Genomic DNA, 26,008 nt, shown 5'->3' on the forward strand with positions numbered 1-26,008 from the left:
TGCCACAGTCCAGGGGGGAGGTCCGGGGGTCCCGTGTATTTTCTGGACCACAGCCAGATGGAGCCTACGGGGTCATGGGAAGATCTGGAGTTGGAGACAGAATGTCTAAGTATTTCTCACATCATCTTTTAATGTTTGGTTTTATTTGTTCATGAAAAAAGGAATCTACTTGCCTTGCTTGAACCCCTTCCCTAGGGCTCGTTGGGGAAATAAAAATGTGATAATAAAACTTAAAAATATTTTGTAAAATGTTAATTATTCATTTTGTCTTCAACTCCTGTCTATTTTTAATGGGTCTTGAAGTGCCTCTAGAACTTGGTCTCTTACAACTGGTGTCCTTAATTTTGCCGAGGAAGGTGCCTGGGAGAGCGGAATGCATCCCCTGGGTGCTGGGGGGTGGGGGGGCTCCCGCCCACCTGGCGCTTGCCCGACTTACTGAGAGGTCTTCACCGTTCGTCACTGTGTGAACGAGCTCCTCGCGCCGACACGGTTGCAGCTCCGTCAGCTCTTCCCTGCCAAGTGCAAAGGTCAGCTTAGCTTAGGCCCTTTATAAATTTTTCAGAGATTTCACATTGGAAGTCCACAACTGGCTTTTACTTTTACAAGCAATCCACTGTTATGATTGGTCATGTATACATGTCACAGATGAGAAGGGAAATGTTTAGTTAGTTAAAAGTACTTTTAAACAGCTGCCAAAGGACTAGAATTCTTTTATAAATTGAGGAAAACCACGTGATCTAACACGGTTGTGGCATGAAGTTTCTTTTCAATGACTGTTAGGATTAGTAGACACACCCCGCGTACCAGTCAGGTCACCACCTGCAGAACGGGCGCTTGCTCGCCCGTGGCTCCGGCCTGGGGCTGCAGGGAGGCCGTCCCGTTCCTCCTTACAAGGCCTGCGGCCGTTCGGCCAGAGCACACAGACCAGCGTGGGCAGTAGCGGGAGGAAGTGGAGTTTGTCAGGGATGTCAGGGGGACGCGGGGCCCTCCCTGTGCCCGTGCAGGCCCAGGGTGCGTGTCAGGGTGGAGCTGGGATTGGTCACAGAGGCGCGAGGGCGTGTGCCCTTCCGTGGGCAGAGGGCCAGTCTGGCCAGCGGGGGATCCCGTGTGTCTCCCACAGTCACTGGGAAAGCTTTGCGTTTGCAGGGTCTTCACGGAGGAGGTGGGGCTGCCCTGAAACAGACATGAAAACTGTTGACCGTCACTTAATTTTTGTTGACTGGGAGCGTGACTGGGCAGCTCGGACTGATCATTTTATTCAGTCCTTGGCTGTGCCGCGTGCGGTGGGCACTGCTGCTAACCCTGGTTTCCGGGAGGCAAAGTGCGAGGCGCCCAGGGCTGGGGAGCTGGGTTCTCGAGCAGACAGGCTCCCCACTCTGCTCCTCACTCCGGACACGTAGGTCCTGCTGTTGTGTGCGGAGGCCGGGGCTCGCCGGGGAACGGGGCCTGGAGCTCTCACTCGGGACAGCGGCCGGGAAGCAGGGTGGTCTTTGCGAGACACACTTCTGTCCGCTGCACAGCCTCGAGCCCGCTCGCGGACACGCTTGGTGAGGGCCCAGGGGGAGTCCAAGGGGCCAGTCATCTGGTGATAGACGGTATTGGGAACTTAGTTCTGTGCCCTCCTCCCAGAAATGCAAAAATACATGTTTTTGGATGTTTGATTGCACCTGTTCGTGCTCAGGAGGAGGCGACCCACTTTAGTCCTGCTGTCTGGCTGTTGGTCACAGAGTGGTTCTTGGGGGCCCGTGGTCACGTAGGAAGCTTTGCGGCACGCTGGTGTCCTCGTTGGGCACAGGGGCACCAGGGTAGTGGACCGCTTCTGTGATGGCTCTGGGTGACCCACCTCCTCCAGGCAGAGCGAGCCCAGGGGCCCATGCACAGTTCACAGGGGTCGGACGTTCCCCCGTGCTGTTCACCTCTGTGTGGTGCTCTCACGGTTGTGACTTCCTGTGGGCACACGTCTTTGACTTCAACCTGAGTCTACCCCTTTTTCTGCATCCTTGGGTTTTGAACTTTACGTGTTCACTGTGTAAGTTTAAGAGTGGAGATTCTGTTTTTATTTGTATCAGTTAAACCCTCCTGTTCTTGCAGGAGTCGCAGGCTCTTTCTGCTCGCGTCTGTAACATGTCCGAGGGGTGGCTCTCGGCTCTCAAACCCCGCTGTGCAGGCTGCAGAGCGTCACGTAGCCCACGGCGTCGTGGTGGCGAGCCCGAGAGCCCTGGCCTTGCTCAGGGGCTCAGCGTCTCACCCAGGATCTGGGGCAAGGATGACCACCAAATTAAATGTCAGGGACAAGGACTTGTGCTGTAGGGTGCTTTATTATATTCTTTTCTGCAGAACCAAAAGCTGAAGAGCTACATATTTGCTAATTAAGTGACGGCCTGGATTGCCTCTCTCTGTCAGGAACTGTGTGCCGCGTTTTTACCGCGGAGACAGAGCCCTTTGCCTGAGGGTGGGCCCTGGGGGAGAGACAGTGCTTTCTGGGACGTGGGGTCAGATGGCCTTGGTTGGCCTGTGTCCCCATGTCCCCGTGTCCTCGGGGCGAACTTCCCTGGGGCTACCTAGTTCCATCTAATAAACAGGACCAGACTGGGAAGCAGCCTTGGACGAGGGGAGGGCTCCAGGCCGGACCCGAGCCTGCGCTCTCTGGTGGCATCTTTGAAGAACACTTCTTGCGTTTCTGAGTTTCTTTTAAGAGATTTTACATTTTATTTGAAAACAAAACATGCTCATTGTGAACCGTGCATACTTTGCCGAGATGCAAAACAGGAAGAAAGAGGCTCTGTGAGCCCCGCTGCCCCGCAGCAGATACTGGTAACGTTTCGTTCGTGAGTCTGCATCTGTTTTCCCGGGCAAATACGTAATTTGTCCCCGGAGCGCAGCTGATGGACGGCATCCCTCTGTGTGTTTCTGCAGGCCTCTTCAGGTCACTGGAATGGGACGTGGCACAGATGGACACAGCCTAACAGCTGGCGCGTGGACAAATGGTTTATATTCTCCCTTTCGCTGCATAAACAGAGCTTGTCCGGCACGTGTTCTGTCTGGGCTGTGAGGACACCGTGCGAACTAGCAGCGCTGCTGTGTTTCTTGGCTTTCTTCCTCTAGGGACAGAGGTAGAGGACCCGGCTCTGTCGGAGCGCCGTCCGTCCCACGTTCTTCTCCGAAGCAGCCTGTGCCCGCTGCCCCTCCCAGCTCCCACGGGGGTGGCCTTCCAGCACGCTGGCTCGTCCTCGCCACCCTGTGTTCAGCGCTAGGCCAGCTGTTTGGGCACGTGAAGGTGCTGTGCGTAGGCTACATGGGAAAAACCCGGCAGGGTGCATGCCCGTGGTGCATGTTAACACTGGCTTCTGCCGTGTGTATGGGATTCCAGCCGTGTGTATGGGATTCCAGCCGTGTGTATGGGATTTGTGGTGCATATGGGATTCCTGTTGTGTGTGTATATGGGATTTCTCTATTATATATGCGGGATTCCTGTTATATACATAGGACTTCTGATATATATGGGATTTCTGTTATATATGGGTTTACATCACTCTGTAATGCACCTTTTTCATTACACCATGGACATGTTAGTACAATGGTATCTCCCTCTTCATAGGACATGCATTTTATCTATTTTCTTTCAGAGTAAAAAATAGTTTTTAAAAAAATTCCAATTTTAGGTGCACCAGGGTGGCTTAGTCGGTTAAGTGTCCGTCCGACTCCTGATTTCAGCTCAGGTTGTGATCTGAGGGTTGTGGGATCGAGCCCTCCGTTGGGCTCCATGCTGGGCATGGAGCCTGCTTGAGATTCTTGCTCTCCTTCTCCGCTCCTCTCTCTCAAAAAAAAAAATCCTGATTTTATATAACTAATGTAATGCTCATAACTGCTTCACTTAATACAGTGAGTACATATTATTTTGTCCTATAGATGCCCTGCAGTGTTTTCATAAGTCCCTGATTGATGAGGGTGCCCTTTCAATTGAACTGTTTTTTTGTTTTTTTTTTTTTTAAAGATTTTATTTATTTATCTGACAGCAAGAGAGGGAACACAAGCAGGGGGAGTGGGAGAGGGAGAAGCAGACTCCCCGCTGAGCAGGGAGCCCGATGCGGGGCTCGATCCCAGGACCCTGGGATCATGACCTGAGCCGAAGGCAGACGCTTAACAACCGAGCCACCCAGGCGCCCTTTCAATTAACTGTTTTTAAAAAATCTTGAAATAATACTAGCATATGGTGTTAGAACATATTCCCACCCGTTAATGCATGTCAATTCAGTTAAAGATACTTCTTTCCATCCCCTCTTCCCAGGGGTGAACAGTTTATGGTCTGTGTCTCTTCACTCTTCTGGTCCCACTTGTGTTTGTTAGCTCTCGCAGGGTGCCCGGCACAGGGCCTCCCCAGGCCTTGGTGTTCGTGAATTACAGTTTTGGATTTGTAGTCTTTCTCATCTATGGTTAGGCTTTCTGTGTTTCTTCTGTGGCTTTAATCTAAACATGGTAACATAAGGAAGACAATGTTTGTAGGATTGTAACAGTATGTATTTCACCGCAGAGCCAAGCACTCTGACTGGAGAAGCAGAAAATGTAATCTGTACCCCAGGACTCTTGCCCAGGAAAAGAGCATGTTTGACTGGAACCTCTGTTTCTTCTCACATTTCTGAGCTGCATCAGGTGCTGTGGCCTCGCATGTCCCATCCCGTTTGTTTCTTGGATTCTGCTTTGGTTTTGCTGGAGTGCGTCCTTAATCCGTTTCTTTATGGAGTGTGTGGCTGAGAGACTTGTTGGGTTCTTGCATGCAGTTACTGTGTTCCCACACTTGATGGATCCTTTGGCAGGTCCAGAATTCCAGGTTCTTATAATCTTCCCTTCAAACTCAGAGAGCATTTCCTGTTATTTTCCGCAGTCTGGTGTTGTTGAGGAGAAGTCAGGTGTCAGCTTGATTCTCGTTCTTCACAGGTCAGTGTCTTCTACTCCCCCCCGTACCTCCAGTGCTGATGATTTGATGTAGAATTGCCCTGTGCTCTGATCTGCTTCTCTTCCAAGACCAAGGGGCCATGTTTGGATTCCCCCCTTTTGGAAAGCCCCAGACCGTCTTTGGAGGGGAATGCTCAGGCTCAGCCTAGAAGTGCGAGGACTGCCCCGTGGCTCCTCACTCTGGGAGACCCCTCCCCAGTTGTCTTACACTGTACTTCGTGCTACTCCTTCAGGTCAACCTGATTTCATCTGCTTGGTGCCTTAACCACTTACTTGAGTTCCCTTGTCTGCTGCTGAACCCGCTTCGTCATGTTTCAGTGCTATTATGGTTCATTGCCAAGAAGTACCTTTTCTGCCATTTTGATGGAGTTTGGGAAGAGAGGAAAGAAGACACGTACTTTCTCACCATTTTCAATAAAAAGCCTTTTAATCTTTTTTTTTTTTTTAAGAGGGAGTGGGGGGAAGGGCAGAGGGAGAGAATCCCAAGCAGACTCCACTCTCAGCACAGAGCCCGACGAGGGGCTCCATCTCATGACCCCAAGACCATTACCTGAGCTGAAATCAAGAGTCAGATGCTTAACTGACTGAGCCACACAGGCACCCCAAAAACCTTTTTAGGTCACCCTTAATGGCAAGATTCCATACCTTGAATATCTTTAACAGTGGTGGTTCTTTCTAGTGGAAGAATTGCTCAACATTATCAAAGAATTGGGAAGAGATTAAATGAGTCAGCTCCAGTAAATTTGTCAGGAGCATGTATAAATTCTTTATGAGATATGTTATACTTTTTACTTGTCATTTTATGTGATGTAAGAGAGCAGTCCTTACACTTCAACATAGCTGGGTAACTGTGTCACACTTACCTTGTAGTGTGTGGCAAGTCAGAGTTCACACCCTGAGTCAGAAGGTTGCCAGTAAATGAACTGTCACTGCCTTATCGAAATTGGAGGGGGGGTAACGAGGTTGGAGATGATTCATGATACTGGTAAGTTTAGTTATTGAAAAATCATGATTAAAAAACCGGATGAAATTTTCATCACTGTGTGCACAAATAGCCCATGTTAAACCGATGTGAAACGATAAAGCAAAATTAACATTATAGTGATAGAAACAAGAATGGTCGTAGTTGAAGTGCTTGATAAATTAGGGCTGTCATGGACAGCGACTGCCCTCTGGACTGTGGGCCAGTGGCCCTCTGCGCAGGAGCCACACGCCTCGGAACTGAATTAGAGCCCTGTGAGCGCTAGTAACTCTTCTGGTTTAGGTTACGAATTACACGGTTAGTGCCCCTAACACTTCACTTTTTAGGTTACCACTGACGAGCCATAGTTGTATTGAAAAAAGAAGAGACGTGAAGTGTTGTTGGTTAAGTGCCCAAGAGAGGACGGGGTTTGGGTCAGTTCAGGGTCCTCCAAGAAGGGTGACTTTGTCTGCCAGAGGTCCTTCTGAGCACCCGATTAAAGCTGTGGACGTTGTCGTTAGAAAGATGCGCGTGGGCTTAGAAACACACCATTTTGTACACAGTTTTGCCTTTCTCATGGACGTGAAGCCTCAAGGAGTCCCTGCTCTAGACACATGTGTGAAGCAGCTATTCTCTACCCCGGGGCACTCACCCAGGCAGCAGCCCCGTACATGAGGGTCTAGCAAAGGCTGCACGGCTGGGGGTGCACCCCTCCACTGAGCCCTTCATCTCTGCTCACGGTAACTGCAGGAGGGGCACACGCGAGCCTTCAAGGACACCATCCCCAGCTGTCGCCGTCGCTCCTCCCAAGGGAAGGAATATGTAGGGACATCTGCATGCTTGGGCTATTTTCATGATTGGCAAAAAAAAAGTGTTTTCATTTTATCAGCTTCTTTATTTTTTTCTGTTTTCAGTTTTTTCACAGTTAGATCGTATTTTTTGAGAAAAGTGTCAGGTTTGTTGTACTAAGGGAAATTTAGGAAAATACCAATTTGGATTATTGAAGACTCTAAATTAAAGCACTCTTTAAAAAGAAAAAAACCTTTTGCTTAAATTCCAGAAAGTTAACATGAAAGCACTCCTGAACAGAAATGTCATGTTCCACATGCCACTTGCTTTTATCTTCATTCTTTTTTGTTACTTATTTTCTCTCCAAGATCACTTCCCTTCTTCTGAAAGGTATCCTTTAGGGTTTCTTCCAAACAAGGGTCAGCTGGTGGCCAGCCATCTCAGGTGCGATTTGCTGGGGAAACATCTTTATTTGTTCTCATTGTGAAAAGATGTTAGGTGGGTCTGTCAGGCTCAGCTTTTCTCTGTGTCCCCCTGAAAGCTTCCGCCCTCCTCCCCGGCTGTCTGGGGAGCTGGCCCTGCCGGCCTGCCACTCCTCGCGGGTCTGGGCTACAGGTTGGCTTCCTCTGCGTGGGGTCGGTTGGGCATCTTGGATCTGCCCCTTCCTCTGTCCCTCTTCTCCCCAGGCTGCCATCTGGTCACTTCCTCAGCTTTCTCTCCTGGTTTACTCAATTTCTCCTTTGTCTAGTAGGATGGTAAAACCCACGGTCGAGTTTTTAATTTTAGTAATTTTAGTCTTTAATAATTTCTTATTTATAGAAGGTTTATTCTTTTCCAAGTCTGATTGGTTATTCTTTATTTTCCTGCTTCCCATCTATTTTTGTTTTTAGAGAGGGCACATGCGAGCATGAGCGGGGCAGGGCAGAGGGAGAGGGAGAGAGACTCTCAAGCAGACTCCCTGCTGGGCACGGAGCCCGATGACACAGGGCTTGATCCCATGACCCTGAGATCATGACCTGAGTCGAAATCAAGAGTCAGCCGTTTAACCAACTACGCCACCCAGGCACCCCAACCCCTGTTCTATTTTTATTAACCAGTTATTTTATATATGGTGTGCTTGACAGGTCTGTCACATCTAAATGTCTGTTTCTTTTGTCTCTTGTTTATGCTGCTTACCCTTCAGTGCTTGCTTCCTTGTGGGATTATCTTTTTTACTGAGAGCTGCTCATTTTCCTTGGAAAACAACTTGTATGAATTCTTTGAGGCCTCAGATGATGGTGCATTTTTCCAGAGAGGATTTCTTTTGCTTCTGCCAAGTGTCTGTGTACCACTAGTTCAGGAAAACTTTTTCCTCAAGTCCTTTTGGATACATCTTGGAGCATCTGGGTGGTGTGATTTGGGGCTTGGGAGATTGGCTTATGGCAACACCTTACCAGGGACCTTTTGTTTCTTGCTTTGTTCACCAAAGAGAATAGTAGTCGGCATCTTCTGGTTAAAAGCTTACATTTATTATGCCTTAAGTAAGAGAGCAAGAAGATCAATTTGAGAGATTTCTATAAAAAATACTAAAAGTTTTTTTATTTAAACAGTTCATCTCCTTGCAATGGATAATATTATACTAACTATACTAACTTTTTTTTTTTTTTTAAAGATTTTATTTATTTATTTGAGACAGAGAGAATGAGAGAGAGAGAGCACATGAGATGGGGGAGGGTCAGAGGGAGAAGCAGGCTCCCTGCCGAGCAGGGAGCCCGATGCGGGACTCGATCCAGGGACTCCAGGATCATGCCCTGAGCCGAAGGCAGTCGCTTAACCAACTGAGCCACCCAGGCGCCCCCTAACTATACTAACTTTTAGTGTTTGATAAATAACCTCACTGAGTACTTTTAAAATTATAATGTTACTTAAATACAGACATCACATTTGTTTGACTTGGAGTTAAGAACTTCTGGAAATGTGTTAGTTTGATATGAATCTGATGAAAGGAGTTGAGAACATCGCAGGTTTATTTAACATATAGGTGCATGACGATCGAAGAGGCTGTTGGCTGTGTTTGTTAGTTACAGGGTCCTTCAGGAAGCTTAGGGCTTAACAGATCTTTCTAGACCCTGAAGTCTATTGGGGTCTTGGAACTGCCCACCTGCCCGGGGCTGCCTGTGAGCCCTCCGCGCCCTGCCTGAGAAAATCTCTCAAAATAATCTTTCCTTTCACTCTCCTTTTCTTTTTTTTTTTTAAGATTTTATGTATTTATTTGACAGAGAGAGACAGCGAGAGAGGGAACACAAGCAGGGGGAGTGGGAGAGGGAGAAGCAGGCCTCCTGGCTGTATCCCACAACCCAGGACCCAGGATCATGACCTGAGCCGAAGGCAGATGCCCAACGACTGAGCCCCCCAGGTGCCCCATCCCTCTCCTTTTCTTACTTGGCTTTGTCTTTTAGCCTGTGGAGAGATTTTTGTTTGTCTTGATTTGTTCTAGGTGTGATCCAGTCTGAGTTTCTTATGGGAGAAGGTGGGTTGCAGTGCCTCTGTGGCCTCGTGTCCCTGCATCTGTGTGTATGCTGCGGGCACGGGGCCGAGCCACAGGCTGGTGGCTCTCGGGCTCCGCTGGGGTTCGGGGCCTGAAGTGCTTTTCTGTTGGTCTTATTTGTTTGCTAGCAATGATTGGGCAAAATTAGTCCTCATTTTTATGAAAAACCACTCCGTAAAACAAGGGGGGGAAGTCATAATAAAAACAACGTGGCTGATCATCTCTTTTAGTGTAGATCTCTGGCACAAGTAACCCCGTTAATCATGGGAGACAAGACCTCAAGTCCCGCCTGTAAGAGATGTTGACTTCTAATAATACACTGTATGTAACTAAATAGAATTAGAAAAAAAAAAAAGAGGTGTCAACGCCTGGGAGACAGACCTCCACTTCCCGCTGCCTGAATACCCAAGCCCCCTGCGGTGGGGAGGCCAAGGACCCCTGCCCGGAGGCACCGCTGCTCACCTGCGTGCTCCCCGTGGCAGAGGCGCCTCTGCTGGCCTGTTGGCCTTTCTGGGTTGTTTGGACATGTGTGGCCAAAGGGTGGACCGTCGTCCTGGAGGGAGCAGGTGCCGAGGACAGGGAGGGCTCACTCCTCCCACATCCTTCGTACCTGCCTTCACCGTCCGCCATCCTGGTGGTTGAGGCAGTCTGCTCCGTGCCCTGAACTGAGACGTGCCTCTTCTGGGCTGGAACGATGCAGGTGCCGCCTGCTGGACCCAGGGTCACATGCCCCGCTTGACCTGAGTGCTCCCCCTCCTCCCTCTGTCTGTCTCCACCCCCCAGTGCCTTCTCTCTGTGGAGACGCAGAGCCCATGCCCAGTGCTGGGAGCATTGGGTCCCTGTGGGAATGATTGTACAACAGTAAGGTGTAGCTGGATGGGAGACCCCCGGCCTGCTTGGTGAGTTGTTCAGTGTGTGCAGCAAGCTTTAATTTCCCATAAAACATGAGATTATTCAGAGTTTAAAAAAATAATGTTTTCCCTCAGGTCACAAAAATATTTTCAATAATGTTTGCTAATTCACTTCAAAAAATAAGATGAGGGGTTTTAGAATATAAAACAAAGTAGTCTTTTTTAAAGCCAGCTTTTTTGAGGTATAACTGACATGCCAAAACACGGCACATATTTTAACATGTGCAACTTGGTATGTTTTGAGACACCGGTGAGATCGTTGCCGCAGTGAAGATGGTGAACGTGCCCATCGCCTTTGAAGGTCCCCTGTCCCCCCCCTCCTCTCCCACCCCCGACCACCACTCCTCTCCTTGCTGTCGTGATAGATCCCTTTGCATTTTCTAGAGTTTTATATAAATAGGGTCAGACAGTAGGCACTTTTTTTGTGTGGCTTGTTTCACTCACCGTTATTATGTAGAGATTCATCTGCGCTGTATCTATCATGGTTTATTCTAAAGTAATCTTTCTAATGAGGCAAAATATGTTATTCTTACTTGCTAAAAAAATGGAATATATTGAATTTAGTAAGTAGAAAAGTGACAAGGTCCATTTTGGTTGTTCTGTTAAGACCAAAATGCTGGGGAAATAGAATGAAGAGCGCAGAAGCTTCGTGGTCTAAGTGGGGGTCCCAGTGTTGAGTCGAGGCTTCCAGACTGGGGCGGATCCCACGCTCTGCCCCGGGGATAGAGCGCGTTTCCTCCAACTGAGCTGGACCCTGCTCAGGAGCAGGGAAGAGGTGTGGTTCTCCAGTGTCACAGAACAGAATGTGCTCTGCAAACCACTTCCTAAATGGAATTTAAATCATATAAAAAATTTTTAAATTAAACCAGGACCTCTGGACTAGAGCACTATTTCCTCTTGCATTTCTCTTCCTTCCTAGAAGCAGCAAATGAAAGGGGGGCCTGTGCCCTCCTCCCAGCCTCTTTAGTAAGTGCTAAGTTCCTGACTGTGCGCTCATGCCCAGTGCACCGCTCTGCGGATTTAGTCTCCTACGGCAGGGTTCTTGCATCTTCAGCGTCCGTTATTACTTTACCACGTAAAGATCTTACCTCTCCCTGGAGTAGTTCCTAACATAGAATTGACTTTATCCTTCTGAAGCGTCAGGTAGCCAGGGACGGTTTGGTCATTGTAGATGTTGAAATATCAATGGCTATAATTAATATACTTTGAAGGTTTTTATAGTTGAGGACAATTGAAAAACACCTATCTTTTAAAATTTCCTCTTTTCTTTCAATTTTCTCATATTGTTTATTGAAAATTCCATCCACCCCTTTGACAGACCCCTTGGAGTCACCTGCTGGTGGTGCTCGCCCCGTTGTCATCCCTCTGTCCCTGGCTGTCCTCCCGGCCTCCAGGCTCGGCCCTCCAGCCATGGTCCACGGGGCCAGCAGAGCTATCCTTCTGAAGACAGATCGGACCGCTCTTACCAAAGAGTTCAGTGCCTTCTGCCGAGGGGCCTCCCACCGTCCTCCTTACCAGAGGCATCTTGACAGGCCTTCTGTGGGCTCCTCTCAGCTGAGGAGCGCTGCTGTGTCCTTCTGGAGCCACCGGGCTCATGACTCGGGCCCCGCTTGTGGCCCTGCTCTCCGTTCCCACCGGCTTCCGGTCCTTCTCTTGGGGGTACCAATTCTTAGGACTGACTAAGCACTTAAAATGGAAGATGCTATCGAAAATTAGGAAGAACGCTTCTTTGTCTTAGCATCCTTCCATGGACTGCTTATTTACTTCACTTGTCTTGAGCATATCAAGCCTTTGTATCTTGAAATAATTGGTGTCTCTAAACATAGGAGAATCTACTCAGTTGAACATCTCTGTTTGACTGTATACTCATGTTACGTATCTGCAAGGTGGAAAATGAGAGTACTTATCTTTTGGTAGAGCAAAGCCCTAATTTCCACGGTCTAATTAAATTATGATGATAAATATCACTTTAAAAGGAAATGCGGTGGTTTTATTTAATCAGCACGGTTGTTACCGGCACAGCAGACCCGCTGAGTCCTGAGTGATGCGTGTATTTTAGTAGGACTAGTCCTGTATGTGCTATTGGCACTGGGCACTGAAGTCCTCTGTGAGCCCCATTTCCTGAGCATCACCGTGGTGTTTGAGTGGTGTCAGCAGGTAGTTGGATACACGCCCGCTGTAGAGACCCTCCAGCTCAGCTAATTCGGGGTCACCCTGTTTTCAGGGAAGCCCAGGAGCAGTCACTGGGAGAAGGCTCCAGAAAGCTGGTGGTGTGGGCTGAGCTGGGCCACTGCCCTTGAGCGTGGCCGGAGCTGGAGGCCCCAGAGCCACCGCGGTGGGGGTCCCACACTGCCTGCACGCCCCGTCCAGGTTCTCGGGCCACCCCAGGCCCCGCCTGTTTCTGGGGGTGGCTCCTGGCAGATTGAGAAGGGGGCTGATTGGAACTCAGCCCTGCTTTGCTAACTCGTTCCTGGCCTGGAAAGCTCCTCCGTCCTGGGTTTCTCTCTTCGTTTCTGCAGGAAGCGTGAGAGCTCCGGGCTGCCTCGCCTGGTCCCGCCCCAGGCTTTAGGGGTTGGCACCGCTGGTGCAGAAGCTCCCGCCTTTCCTGCTGCAGACGGCTGGCTGGCGGGGGCGTCGGTCAGTCCCTTGCTGCACATCGGCGACGGCGTAGCCACTGCTTGGCTCCACCGTGCTGGACCGGCCTCTGTAAAAGCGGCGGCCACCGTGGGCTGTTTCCGGGTCCCGTTGCCCGTGTGTTTCCCAGTGCGTGTTTGTTATGAGTTGTATCGTTCCTGCAGAAGAGTGCGTGTGTGGGAGGATGATTTTCCTTACACGTTCCTCACCGTCATCCAGGAGCGTAGACAGAACAGACGCTGTAAGTCAGAGCCTCCCCGTCCGGCCGCGGAAGTGCGCGTCCCGACAGTCAGACTCCGTGTCACCTGTGGCTGGACCCCACGTCAGCGGCGTCACGGCTCTACTCCGCGGCTCTCTGGGTTTGTTAGTGTGGCAGGTTACCTCGGTTGATTTCCATACATGATTCATTTTTACGTTCCCGGAGTAAATCCAACTGGGTCATATGTCTTTTAAAAAGATTGTTGGATTGAGTTTGCTGACGTTTTCTTTAGGATTTTTACATCTGCGTCGATGGGTCAGTTTGGCTGATAGTTTGTACATGATTTTTGTTTCCTGATTCTTGTTCTTTGTAGTTTAGTCAGATTTTCTATTTCTTCCTGAGTCAGTTTCGATAAATTGTATTTTTCTTAGAATTTGCTCATTGTACCTAAGTTTACAAAATTTTTGAAATGAAGTTCCTAATACCTTCTTATTATATTTTTATGTTGTGAGAATTTGGAGTGATAATTCTGTTCTGGTATCTCCTGTTGCCTAACACACCCCCCTCCCCCCAAATAAGGCACAACTTAGTGGCCTGGAACAACCAGTTTGGTTTTGCGGGTGATCTTGTGGGGCAGGGATTGGAGCAGGGTGTAAAGGGGATGGTTTGTCTGTGCTCTGTGGGACTGGGACCTCTGCAGGGTCCCTCGGGTGACTGCAGGTGGCCGTGTGTCTGCAGCGTTGGTCCCAGCGGTCAGCTGGGGTTCATAGTTCTTGTCAGCATCTTGCACATCTTGTCTGAGGAGGCTTCCTGAGCGACATGGTGGGCACCTGCCTGGGGCTGACCCGGGCTCTGTCTCTCTGCGTGGACTCACAGCTGGATGGTCTCAGCCATGGAACCGGCTTCCTGCAGAGTCTTCCGAGCTGGCAGCCCCCGAAGGCGTGGGCCCCACGCAGCGACTCTTCTGCTTCCACCCGACCCATCATGGTGGTCCCAGGACCTGCTGAGACTCTCAGGGACGCCCTGAAGGGCCCACATCACTCGATGGCAGGGGTGTCACATAAAGGTGGGCACCCAGCTCTCCACTGCCCTGTTTCCAGTGCAGGCTGATGTGGGCCTTTTCTCTCCTCTCTGCTTGTTGGGATTAGCCTGAACAGAGTCTGTCTTTGTGTGCCCGCTAGTATGTGTGATTAATGCAGGTTTAATTTCTCCCTTTTTCCCCTCCCATTTTCTTGGGCTTATTTTGTTCTCCTTGTACTGACTTACTGAGGTGGGCATTCATTGATTCCCCCCACCCCGTTTTCTGAAAGCGTGAGCGTGAGCTGCACGTTTACCGCGGGGGCGCTGCCTTACCTGCGTGCGCACACTTCCCTATGTAATCTCTCTTGCCTTTAAGTATTTTCTAGTTTCTACTGTGATTATTTCCTTTTATCTGTGGACAACTTCCAAACATAGAGACTTTTCTGTTGCCCTCTGGCTGTTAGTCCCAGGGTGCGTGGCGCTGCGGGTGGCTGTGGGCTCTGCCCGACCAGCCCTGGGGCGCATCCGCTCGGGGCAGAGGCTTCCGTGTGTCCGTGGCGCTGCTCCCTGCTGTCCGTCAGCTGCTGTCCTCTACTGCCCCCGTGACCACAGCCTTCTCCGTCTTTGCCCACTCCCCGTCGCACTCCTGCTGAGACTTCACGGTCACTGGGCCAAGCTCTCTGCATCTGCGACTCCATTCGGTCCTCGCACTGCACACGTGGCGCCCGTCCTCCGCGTGGCTGTGCAGGACCTGGAGGCCGCACACTCCTGGAGGCACTTGGCCCTGCAGCTAGAGCCAGGCGGCCTCCCAGGGCCCCCTCTTGCCGTCTGCACCCACAGCCCTACGGCCCCCTGGGTGTGCGGCAGCTCCCATCACCCCATTCTGGTTCTTCCTGTTTAGACTTTGCAGAACCCAGCCCCCCGCGATTCCGGCTCCCCTGGGGCAGCCATGCGGGGCTGTCCCGGGCATGGTCCCTCCAGCAGACATCAGGGCTCGGACTTCCGCCCTCTCTCTGGGCCAGCGGGTCGCAGTGTGGGCACTAGAACCCGGTTCTGTGAGTCGTGGCCGTGTTCTCCCTGCTGTCGCCCTTTCTCTATGCCGTCTGTGGACCTCGGTTGGTACAGTGACATTTGACCTCTTTCACACATCGTCCTTCCTCCTTGGATTGCAGGAGGCTCCAGGTCCTGTTCTTTGTTATTTGTTAAGGGGGCTCGCTGTGTCTCCTGCATGCCCTCCAACCAGGGCAGGAACGGCCGGCAAGATTACTGATGGGGGGGGGCGTTGAGGAGTGGGGGGGCCACGGCAGTGCCACTTCCTTTATTCTCCTCAGCTGGGTGTGGAGATGGGACTGCTGGTGCGCTAATGGGGTCAGTGACGGTGTGCACAGACCTGTGTGCGTGGCCCGGAAGCCTCTGTGCTGGACCCGACGGCTGTGTGACCTGTAATCCCAGGCTAATAGGTCATTGTCATCAGTTCCAGTTAGACCAGGTGACAGCCGCACAGGACATGGGGACCATATCTTAGACCTGTCCTCGCAGGCCTGCTGACACACGTTACATATGAATTAAAGTGAGTCACAGCTGAGATGTGGAGGGGCTTAGAGACTGGTCACTTCTAACCCCTGAGGACCTGCAGCTGGGGCAGGTGGCCCCAAGGAGGTTCGTAGTGACTGGACTGAGTCTGCACAGTTAGGGGCCCCTCCAAGTTCAGAGATGCACCTGTCTATACTCGCTGCCAGTCTTCTGGGCGCCCACTCAGGGACCCGCTCATTCTTCCCTGTAGATGCGAGCAGGCAGCTCTGCACTGGAGAAGCCCCACTCTAGACTTTCCCTTCATGTGGATATTGGTTTGTTTTTCTAAAAGAAAATGTTAACATTGCATATTTAGGTTTTGTCAGTATATAAGCATGTTGAAATACTCTCTTTAATGAGTTGTGAGTAGAAGACATTTCTATGCTGAGGAAGTGGCCTGGAGATGTTCCACATGCTCTGGCTGCAGACATGCACGGCCTGCATCTTCTAAGCCCGGGCAGAAGGGGCAGGGGGGCCTGCATCCGTGCATTTCTGAGGTCTGTCTGTGCGCATGCCTGGGCGCGTGCCACACGCGTGCATGTGGCATTTTATCTTACTGAAGATGGTAGGTACACACGGGGTTTCACCGGAGGCCTCATTCCTCAGCATGGGGGTTGGTGCGTGTTTGCATTCGTATGTTGGTGAGCAGAGGTCCGATGGGGAGTGCGTGCGCACCTGCCTCTTGTGACCGTGGGGGTGAAGGTGTGACTCATTGTTGTGTATCTGCTTTAGAAAAGCATAAGAGTACATTAAAAATGATTTAAGCTTGTATTTAGAAAGAGGACTTTTAATTAACAGTATTTATTATTAGAATTCACATCTGAAGTGTTGAAAAGGCAAAGTAATTGGATCTTTCTGTTACACAGAGTGAAGTCTCTCCAGCTGGGCACGGCGAGCTTATGGAGTGACTGAAGGAGACGTGCTGAGCGCGCCCATGTTCTCGGGGTCACTCAGCCCTGCCCGCACCCAGGGAAGCTCTGCCCAGGGTCCGAGCAAACATAGACACTAAACAAATCTAAAGGTAAGGTAAAAACCTGCAAAAACCTGCTAACACTTGACTGATTAAAAATACCTTTTGCTTGATGTAAACTGATTAATTAAGGCTGTTTGCCTTTTCAAGTGTGTTTTATTAGTAACTTCCAGCACAGATTGTTTGTTACTGTTAATTCTCTCAGTCTCATGGCCCGCCGCGGCTCCCGGTTGGTGTGGTGCTGCCCCCCCCGCGGCCGTGTGGCCCAGAGCCGCCCGGCTTCCCGTCTCCCCCACGCGCCGGGCGTGGAGCTGGACTTGCTGTAAAGCTTTCTACTGTATGTTAGTTCTTTTGAGGTGATTAAAAGAGAATTTACTTAGTACTTAACTGGCGACTATTACATGATTCAGCATCTGCTTTTGAGAGAAGTCGAGGCAAACTGAAGTCCCGGTAAAGTTCGTACTGTGTAGGGTTAATTTATGGCCTGCGGAGTGACTAATTCAAGGAAGTCCTGCTGTGGGGAAGAAGCATGAGGACGCGTCGGCAGAGGGCTGCTTGATGTGCCCGTGCTCGTTCACCCACTCTGCAGAGGCTGACAGGGGCCCGGGCTCTGGGGCAACCACAGAGGGAGCAGGTGCGGAGCTCACGGTGGGGACAGGGGTGCCCGCCATCTCTGGGGAGTGCAGGCGCGCCCACATCTGCCCGCCGTTTCCCAGTCTGTACGTGTCAGGAACCTAAGGAGACCAGCTCCCAGGGAGACCCTTAAAGGAGGGTTTGCTCGATCTTTAACCGATGCCCCCCCCCCCCCCCCCCCCGCTTCTAGCACAGGAGCCCTGAGAGTATGGAAAGGGTGAAATGAAGGTCGCCTAGCTTTGCCGTGCCGGTGGGGTGGGGTTTCCTTCAGCCCCGCTCTTCTGTTAGCTGGATTAGTGGTATGAAACCAGTGTCTCTGTAACTCGAGTGTATTGGAAGGTGGTGAGTGGCGCAGAGCCGGCCGACTCTGCGAGAGACACTGTCCGTTCGTGTCGCTGGTGCCACGCGGTCTGTGACCACCTGCATCTCGTGCCGTGGCCGTGAGCCCCTGTGTTTGCTTGCCTTGTACGTGAAATGGCAAGTATTTTTATCTCACACAAGCGTGCACTGGGGAAGTGAATTATTTATAATCCTTTGTAGAAATAAATTCTCCTTAAAGGCATACAAACAATGATGAGGTCCGAAGCACATGCCGGGAGAGCAGAATTAAAGGCCTAGCCATTGCCGACAGACGCAGCAACAGGGAGAACGACCTCTCCTTCCATGGGTTCTCCCGCAGTAGATGTTCTAGCTGCAGAGTAGAAACTTTGTATTTCTTTCATAAAATGAAAGCTAATTTTGGCAACAAGTAGTCTGATGTGTGATAACTTTCCTTTTTCAGGGTGGGTTGGAAAAGAAAAGCACGAAAGCTAAAGCTTTTGGCTGAAACGAGTCTTTGCTGGGGAGCACACTGCCCCCCCCCCCCCCGACGCCGCGCTCTGCCCTGCGGGTTCTCTAGAGCCCCTCTGGGCCCTGGCGGCGGCCCTGCAGCGTGCTGCTTCACGTTTAGTTCACACATGCTCACTGCTGTTGCCTTCCTTAAAGAGATGAAGTTGTTTCTTTTGTCTTTAGATTTTATTCTTTTATTTATTTGACACAGAGAGAGAGAGGGAGAGAGAGAGAGAGAGACAGAGCACAAGCAGGGTGATCGGCAGGGAGAGGGAGAAGCAGGCTTCCCACGGAGCAGGGAGCCCGATGTGGGGCTTAATCCCAGGACCCCGGGGTCATGACCTGAGCCGAAGGCAGATGCTTAACGACTGAGCCACCCAGGCGCCCTGTATCTTGTGTCTTAACACGTGAGAATGGCTGCTGTGGTTGGGCGCTGGGGGGTGCTCCTGAGTGGTCCTCTCCACAACATGCAGTTGGCCTTGTCCAGGCTGTGGGAGTATCTCTTCTGCTCCTTATCACTGATTTCTTCTGTCCTTTAAGGGCTTATCTGATTAGGACGGGTCCACCCAGGACTCAAAGTCAGCCGATTGGGGACTTTATTTTGTCTTGGAAAATCCCTTCACCTTTGCTTTATGTTGCATTGTATTCATCAGATTCATAGCTCCACCCTCTGTCAAGGGGGGGATTATACGGGGTGTAGACACCAGAGGGTGGGGTGCCAGTTCCACACAGACTGGTAAAGAATTTGCTACACGGGTACCTGATGGGGCGGGTACCTGACGGAGTAGCGTCCCTGACCGGGGCTGGTCCTTGACGGGGACGCTTAGTTGACAGAGGCCTGGCTTTATTTCCAGAGTCTATAATACATGAAGATTCCCACAAGTGAATAAGGACAAGACAGTGCGGTGGAATTAGGTGCAAAGCACTTGCACAGTTTTTTCGCAGAAGATGCAATCTGCGTGGCTAATAAACGTGTAAAATGTGCTCATTCATTTGGCAAGCGTGGGCAGCCTACCAGAGGCCAGAGCCCATCAGCCTATGATGGACACGTGAAGGTGAGGATTAAGTTGGCATCTTTGTCCTCAAGCCCGCCTGGTGCCTGCGGGCAACATGCCAGAGAGCTGAGCCCAGGCCTGTAGGTGGCAGCTGTGTACCCCGAAAGGCTGGGCAGAGGCCTCCCCTGCAGGTGGCCAGGTGGATTCTGAGTCTGAGTCTGAAGCAAAGAATGGCTTTCGCCTCTTTCAGGAATTGGAAACCAAGCAAGCAGAAACAGAATATGCAACAGCGACTGTATGTGGGTACAGGGACTGAAATATCTGCCGTCTGGCTCTTCACAGAAAGGTTTGCAGACTTGCTGGAAGGGGTGAGCTTGCTGCATGGGGGCCCTGCCCGGGCTTCCTTGTCTGGGCTCCACTTCTGCCGGCACTCATCGGCCCCAGGAAGACTGCACCGTGGCCGTGTCTTCAGACACGGTGCCTCGGCCAGGATGTGCGTGAGCCAGAGAGCGGGGCCACCTGTCCTCAGTGCCTCGCCATGCCCCGGCTCCAAGGCTTAGCTCACAGAGACGCTCCTGACAGCGTCCCGGGGTCCTGGGACCCTAGCGCCATAAAAAGGCAAAGAAGTGCAGGTGACCTACAGGAAGCAGTGACTTAGGGGAAAAGACCAAATGGGACCAACTAGGAAAAGTGGCTCCGAGGAGGCAAAATGCTGGGACGCGGAAGCTAGCGAAACCCGACTCACAGTGGGGCCGTAGGGCAGTGGCTGAGACCAGAAGGGCTGTTTTGTTAGATTGGAAGAGGCATGGTGTGCTGAGCATGACGTGAGTCTGCTCGATCGACGAAGACACTGGTGATGGTGCAGGTGACAGCGGGGGCAGGATTTGGGGGCCTTGGGTGACGCCCCCACTCCACTGCCATCCCCTCACATTCCACAGGGGTCCTGGGAGCAGCGTGCTCCCCTCCAAGATGCCTCGACGTTCAAGACCAGCAGCCGTAGTGGACTAGGTGGGGGCAGGATGGGGTTGGGGGACATCTGCCCACACACAGCAGGCCATGCATGACAGTCTTGCCACTGTCCATCCTGCAGCTGCCCCTGATAAGGGCTGGTGCCCAGCAGGGCAGTAAGACCGGCCCGCCCCAGCAGCTGGTGGACGGGGTGGGCGAGGCAGAACCGCCAGGAGGCACAGGGCCCACGGGACTCTCAGGGGCTCTGTGGTGCCTCCTGCTGGTCCCTGCCCTGGCGCCTGCTCCCACATGTGAGCAGGTTCCCCAGGCTCTGGGTGTTCTGCATAAGGCAGGCACCTCTCTCTCCTCAGCCCAGGCTGCAGCACAGAGAATCCCAGTCAAAGCTACAGGCAACCCAGTCTCAGGGGAAGGGATGTAGGAAGGTGCGACTAGATGGGGTCAGTGTTTGCAGCAACGAGTCCCAGAGCTCTGGGGTTTGTTGGTCTAGGAGTTGTAGTTTATGGAACCCACAGCAGTGTTAGAGACCGATCTGCATCGCACCCTGGACTCACTTCGTTTAGCCAACAAACGTGCAGGCAGATGCTGACAGAGGCCCTTGGGATGACGGTGGGACAGGATAGATGGCCCCCGTGGAGCTGACACCTGGTGGGAGCAGACGGTGTTGGGGAGGGACCCCCGAGAGAGGGGTGGCGGCCCCCCAGGGGGGTGGCATCTGAGTGCGGAGCCAGCGGGGGGCCAGCGCACCACAGTGAGGCGCGGCCCTCCCCTGGCTTCTTTTCTCCAGACCCCTCGGGCAGCAGCAGGCCGGCAGGTGCAGGCGAGGCCAGCCACCCTCTGGGGCTGCAGAAGCTGCTCGATGGGGTGGAGCAGGGAGTCGTGATTCTGGACTGTTTTCCATCTGAAAAATGGAAAAATCTGAGTAAAACTTGGTTTAAACAGTATCAAGTTCGAAAAATTTCTAAAAAGTGCTTGTATTCCCAGTTTTTATGTGCTGTGGATTTAAGTTTCCAAATGGACCAAAAAAATACATCATTAACCGCAAAAGTATGGCTCGAAAAGATGGAAGTTCAATTGCCTGCACATTATTGGGTGGAAAACCATAGACCCCTGTAGTGGTTCAAAGTTAGTTGGCAATTTTCTTCTCACTGTTGTGTGCTCTGGGCGTGACTGATAGGAAATTGTGGATCCAGGTACTTAACAGTGATATATACGTAAAAGAGCCTGGCGGAGATTCATTTGTAGATGCAGGAAGGTCTGGTACTCTCCCGTGATTTCCTTCTGTTTTCTGCGAAGGCTTTCCCAGTGCGGGACTTGTAGAAGAACCAGCACCCTGTGGGCGGCTGCCGCTCTGTGGAGGGAAGGCGAGTTGATGGGCTCTGGGCCCTGTGCCAGCCCCGCTCCCATGTGGAGGTTCTGGTAGGTGCTGGGCGCCCCCAGTGCAGCCCCGCGCAGAAACCCGGGCTCCGCAGGCCTCCCTCCTGGTTCTGGGATCCGGGGGCTGGAGCTCGGGTGTGCCCTGGCAGGGGAGGACGGAGGGCGGCTTCCCTTCTGGGCGCCTCAGGAGGGGGGCAGGGGTCTCTCGCTCACTGCAGAGCTGCTTTGGAGGGCCCGGGATGGGGGATGGAACCGACTCTGGAAAGGTACAGTGCTGTTTCCCCAGGGCAGTGGGCACGGGGTGGGGCGCTGCTGAGCAGGGGTGCGGTGGGGGCGACTCCAGCAGCCCCGTGGTGTGGGTGTGCCGAGGGTCTGTGACTGTGGGGGGGGGCGTAGTGGGGGGAGTAGAGGGGTGGGAGAGGGTAGGAGTGTGGAGGGGCAGGGCCGGACCTGGGTGGATGCCTGTCCAGCAGGGGCGAGGCAAGACCTGTGTTTTATTTCAGTTTTTATCCAAGTGGTGCCTTCATAGGCAGGTCACGTAATTTAGGCTTTTGATGAAAATCAGTCATCCGTGGCCTTCACCTTTCTCTGAGGCAGCGCTGATGTTTTTAAAAAGTTGTGTATATTTGTATTTCTGGGTTGGCCGGTGTTAGGACCTGCTCCCCGTGACAGAGACGCAGTGCAAGGGGCTCCCCAGGCAGGGCTGGAATGAGGTCCTAGCTGTCTAGGCCCAACTCTGCTCTGTGCGTGGCCTGTCACACGTGAGCTCACCCGCTGGGGGGGCCTGGGACGGAGACGCTGCGACAAAGGGTGTGTGTATGCCGTTTCTCGAGGAGGTTCCCAGAAGCTTCCACGTGACACTTCTGTGTTCATCCCAGTGGACACAACCAGTCAGGGGGGCTGGGAATGTCTTTCTTGGTGGCTGGCCACGTGGGTGCTCTGCCTCACGGAGGGCGGGAGGAGTGGGTGTTGGGGTGAAGATGGCAGTCCCTGCCGTACTTTAGTTTCTAAGTAATAACTATGCTGGTTTGTGATTTATATATTTTAGACGTTATCTGTTGATGTTCAGTTCAGATAGCAGCAGCTTGAGTTCACTTCACGCTTTTTTGGCCTTTCCTTGTATTGTTTAGGAGTGCTTTTGGCTGAAAGTCCCAGAACAGTGTCTTCAGCTAGTGGGGATTTATTCATTTATTTCATAGTAAGGAATGCAAAGGTAGGTTTTTGCTAGAGTTGGTTGAGAGCACAACCATGTCAGAGGTCTGGGTCCGTGTCTCAGCGGTTCTCCTAACCTTTCCCTCATGGTTGTAGTGTGGTTGCTGCAGTTCCAGCCATCACATCTGTATTCAAGCAGGAATAACTGGAAAGGGTCAGGCATGTCTGTCCTGTTCATCAGGGCATTCCAGAAGACTCCATCATACTTTCATTTGTATCTCATTGTCTAGGACTGTCACGTGGCCAGCTGTCGTCACAAGGGACACTGAGAACACGAGGGTCTGACTCGTGTCGCACCCCGGTAAAGGCGAGGAGCACGAGGCCAGGCAGCCCGGACTGGCAGCCGAGCTCTTCTGCTGGTTACCTTACTCTTTCCCCTGGAGCTCGGGCGGTCTCCCGGCGGCCCGCCGTGTCAGGCTGCATGCAGACACCTGCCCTGCTCGTCACCTCCTTCTCACTCTGCTGCTCAGCTTCTGGCAGGTCTGGTTCTCTCCCTCTTTCCTTCTTGCACATAATCAACGCAGGAGACTTCATTTTCTCTTCTGTAACCATGGGTCAGTGGTGTTTCTATCATTACAGTGAGTGAATGTTCGTTACAGAGCCAAGTAAAACGTGTATGATCATACTTCCTTCTCGCCGTCCTCGTGCCCTCCCTGCCGCGTGCACACAGGAAAATGTTAGAATGACTCCTCTCTTAGCTCACTCTACTCATGGTGGAACGCCGTGCCACACTTACTTTATAGTGGGATAGTGCCTTTTCTGTCCCGTGTTTCCTTCTCCCGATGCTCACGTTGGCTGGGCCGGTGGAGCAGAGCGGGGAGGGCCGTGGCCCTCCCCGGGCACCGCGCTCGGCCTCCCCGCCCAGTCTCCGTTCTGTGCAGCGGGGCTGGCCACGGTGGCCGCGGGCGCCGACGGGCTAGTCTGGGCGTGGCTGCCGGCTGTGGAGCTTCGTGTTGTTTCCGTGTTGGGAGAGGAACGACGTGCTCGCTGTACTCTCAGTCTTGTCCGGCTCGTTCATTCTGTTGTTGGAATACATTCATTCCTTCTTCCTGAAATCTGTGTATTTTCTCTTTTATTTCAATAGAGACCGTGATTTTTGTGTTCTTAAGCTGGATTTATTGAGGGATGATTTACATAGAAAAAAACCCACCTCTTTTAAGTGTTCAGTGTGATACGTTCTGACAAGTGTGTATGGTGAGTAAACCCCCCACTGCGGTCAAGACGTGGAGCCCCCTGTTCCTCCCTCCTGCCCACCCGGGGGTCTTGTTCCTTCATGGCCCCAGCGCGGCTGGTCTGATGGTGGCATCCCGGGACATTGTTTCCGTGTGACAGGATGCAGAGCGCGCTCCGCGTCCCGCTATTCATGGATTTCAGTAGTATTGCCAAGAAAAACGTGAGTTTTCTTTGCTTTTTATCACCTTTTCCATGCACGTGGGTGTCTGTCCCAGTGGCTGATTTGGATTTTTATTTCTGGGATTTTTTCTTGCATCATAACGAGTATTTTCTTGGTTTGGGTGTTCCAGTCTTTGGACCCACAGATTGTGGGCCTTGGGCTCTGCGCTCCGTGGGTCCAGGCCGTCATGTCTCTAATCCCCTTATCACTGTTTTCTTCTTCTCCATTTACTCTTGTTTGAGTTTTCAGTCAGACGGAACACTTGTGTCCATATTGTACATCCCTTGTCCATACTACGTTTATGTTGCTTCTTTCATCTACACATATCCAAGTTAAAAACAGCCCGACATCATTTATAAATACATGGAGTTGGCCAGAGGTTTTCTATTCCAGATTGAGTAAAGTCACTTTTCCAGTTTTACTTTATATTTCAAAAGGTTTGTGTTTTGTTAATATTCGGTAATAATAAGCATTATTTTTAAAGGGTGCTTCAAAAACTCATGTTTAAAGAAATATCTATTTAAACCATGGCCATCAATTGCATACCCCAGTTTAGTTTCAAATTTATGTTTAGACTTGATCATAGCATTTCTTTCAAACTTTTCTTCGGTATATAGCAAGAGTTCAGAGCTCTCCCTGGTAGCCCTGGGCCTACTGGATTTGAGTTCCCTGTTGCCAGCATCCATCCACGGGCCACCCGGGCCACCCACGGGCCACCATCTGTGGCTGTTTCCTTAGCTTTAGGTTGCTTTAGGCTTTTGGAGCTAATTTTAGGGCCTTCAATTTAAGTGCCTTTTTTTTTTTTTTCCCCTGCCAAGTCCAACATCTGCTATACTTGAGTAATGTAGATTTTGATTTTAATTTAAAATTCCTTGATAGAGTTACCTTAAAAGAAAATGGAAAAAGCTTAATTGAATTTATTATCTTAATTGAGTGGAGGAATTTTGCAAGTAGACATAAACTACACTTATCCCCATCTGTTGATGAACCCATCTTCATATAGGAAATAGAGATGTGTTAATTTAAGGAAATATGTGTATGTTCTTTTGACTTAAAATTGTGAGGAATCGTAACATATAAAACAGTAAAATTGAGCGGTCATGTTTTTGCTTTAACTGGGCAGCACTGTAGAGGAGTGAAGAGCTCGGGCCCCAAGTTCCAAGTGTCCTGGATTCTGAACTGCGTTCTGCCGCTTTACCCCAGCGTGTGACCTTGGATCAGCTGCTCTGCCCCTGTGGCGGGAGGGCTCCTTTTCATAAAGCGGTGGTGCTGATGCTATGATAGCAGCTAGAGCCCAGGTGGGCACCGTGTCCTGCACCCTGTCTTCACTTGACTCCCCCCAGAGAGCCTGGGGCATGTGCCGTCACTGAGGAATCTGAGGCACCACAAGGCTAAGAACTTGCCCAAGGTTCCCTGGCTAGTGGGAGGTAGCGTGGGCCTTTGACCAGAGAGACCTGCTTTGGGCTTTGTGCTGGTTCCCACTGTGCTGTAATCATGGCCACACTGTACAGCTGTATGGGTTGTACACTGCACAACTCCACTCCCAAAGACTTGAGTGACATCCTTAATGGTTGTAAAACAAATGGTGGCCATTTCCAGGCTGCGTCTTGTGCAGTCATTTCAGAGCCTGACATTTGGTGAGCCGTAAGTGAGCTGGTCCGCGTGTGGTGTCTGGCAGGTGACAGTTGATTGGTGAACTCATCCTCCAGACTCTGCCTTGGTCGCTGCTCCCTCACAAGCTCCCGTCCCATCAGCTGCCAGCAGCGCTGCCCTTCCTGGCTCAGTGCTGGCTTCTCCTGGGCTCTGTCTATACTCCTGACTTGGCGTCTCTCCCACGTGCACCTCTGTCGGCCTCGGACCCTGGGTCTGCCCAGCGTCTCCTCCTGGGCATCCGGAGTGCCTCTGACTTCAGACGGCAAACCGGACCCCTGGTTCTGACCCCAGCCGCAGTCTTCCTATCTCTCCAGGCTCTCAGGCCACAAGCCGTGGCCATCCAGTGTCTTCTGTCCCCCTCTGGGCCACCTTTCTGCTGTCCCTTCGCGTGCTTCCAGGTTGGTTGTTTCCTGCC

General features: G+C 51.5%; 1 protein-coding gene across 5 annotated transcripts in view; it reads left to right on the plus strand.

Moving 5' to 3' along the window:
- The window catches only part of ADARB1 (adenosine deaminase RNA specific B1), a 130,695-nt gene that overhangs the window by 37,915 nt on the left and 66,772 nt on the right, over positions 1 to 26,008 (plus strand). For 4 of the 5 annotated variants that reach the window (XM_032392496.1, XM_032392495.1, XM_032392499.1 and 1 more), the window contains exon 2: positions 16,433 to 16,587. The exons of the other annotated variant lie outside the window; for it this stretch is intronic. The gene's annotated coding sequence lies outside the window, so the exon portion shown is untranslated. The remainder of the gene's footprint in view (positions 1 to 16,432; positions 16,588 to 26,008) is intronic. 5 annotated transcript variants of the gene reach the window in all.

The sequence above is a fragment of the Phoca vitulina genome, unplaced genomic scaffold, assembly GCF_004348235.1.
Source record: "Phoca vitulina isolate PV1807 unplaced genomic scaffold, GSC_HSeal_1.0 scaffold68, whole genome shotgun sequence".
NCBI classification, from domain to species: domain Eukaryota; kingdom Metazoa; phylum Chordata; class Mammalia; order Carnivora; family Phocidae; genus Phoca; species Phoca vitulina.